The sequence below is a fragment of the Nannospalax galili genome, unplaced genomic scaffold, assembly GCF_000622305.1.
Source record: "Nannospalax galili isolate Female #2095 unplaced genomic scaffold, S.galili_v1.0 scaffold816, whole genome shotgun sequence".
Taxonomy (NCBI): Eukaryota; Metazoa; Chordata; class Mammalia; order Rodentia; family Spalacidae; genus Nannospalax; species Nannospalax galili.
This window is the reverse complement of record NW_008338116.1, coordinates 26,545-28,114: the sequence shown is the minus strand read 5'-3', so window position 1 is coordinate 28,114 and position 1,570 is coordinate 26,545.

The following is a 1,570-nucleotide window of genomic DNA, read 5'->3' as shown; positions in this document are numbered from 1 at the left end:
CATGAACACATGGAGATTAAACAACACACTCCTGAATGATGAATGGGTCAAAGGAGAAATTAAGAAAGAAATAAAAGTATTCCTGGAACTTAACAAAAAGGACAATACAACACAACAAAACCTCTGGGATACACTGAAAGCAGTCCTTAGAGGGAAGTTTATAGCTTTAAGAGCCTACATTAAAAAATCAGAAAGAACACAAATAAATGACTTAACATTGCAACTCAAGACACTTGAAAAGCAACAGCAAATGAAACCCAAAACCAGCAGACAAGAGGAAATAACAAGAATCAGAGCAGAATTAATGAAATAGGAAAAAAAGAAAACAGTACAAAGAATCAGTGAATCCGAGAGTTGGTTCTTTGAAAAGATAAACAAGACTGACAGACTCTTAGCCCAGTTAATCAAAAAAAAAAAAAAGAAAAGGAAAGAGCACCTCCTATTCAGCAAAAATAAAGGATGAAACATCACAATAGACACCAAAAAGATTCAGAACATTATTAGGAAATACTTTAAAAACCTATATGCTACTAACTTTGAAAAACTAAAAGAAATGGAAAGGTATCTAAAAGCATGGGAACCACCAAAACTAAACCAAGAAGAGATCAACAGCTTAAACAGATAGATAACACATAAGGAAATTGAAACAGTAATACAAAACCTCCTGACTAAAAAAAAGCACAGGATCAGATGGATTTACAGCAGAAGTCTACTAGACATTTAAAGAAGATCTATATCCAATGCTACTTAATTTATTCAAAAAGATAGAAATGAACAGAGAACTTCCAAAGGAAGCATCACTCTAATACCAAAACCAGGTAAAAATACAACCAAAACAGAAAACTATGGCCCCATATCCTTAATGAACATAGATGCAAAATTTCTCAACAAAATACTTGTAAACCGTCTACAGACACATATCAAAAAAGATCATCTACCATGATCAAGTAGGCTTTATTCCAGAGATGCAGGGATGGTTCAATATACATAAGTCAATAAACATCATAAGTGGACTCAAAGACAAGAATCACATAGTCATCTCAATAGATGCAGAGAAGTCGTTTGACAAAATTCAGCATGCGTTTATGTTCAAAGTCCTAGAGGGAATTGGACTAGAGGGAACATACCTCAATATAATTAAAGCCTTATACAACAAACCCATAGCCAACATCATTCTAAATGGAGAAAAACTGGAAACATTCCCATTAAAATCAGGAACCAGGCAAGGCTGTCCACTATCTCCACTCCTTATTAACATTAGTGCTTGAAACTCTTGCAAGAGCAGTAAGACAAGAGAAGGATTAAAAGAGTAATAATTGGAAAAGAAGAGATTAAATTATCCCTTTGGCAGATGATATTATATATAAGATATTTCAAAAATTCCATCAGAAAACTACTAGAAATGATTAACACTTTCAGTAAAGTGGCAGTTTACAAGTTAATCTACAAAAGTCTGTAGCCTTTCTATATACCAACAACAAGCAATCAGAGAAAGAGTACATGGAAACACTCCCCTTCACAATAGCCTCAAAAAAAAAATCTTGGAATAAACCTGACCAAAGATATTAAG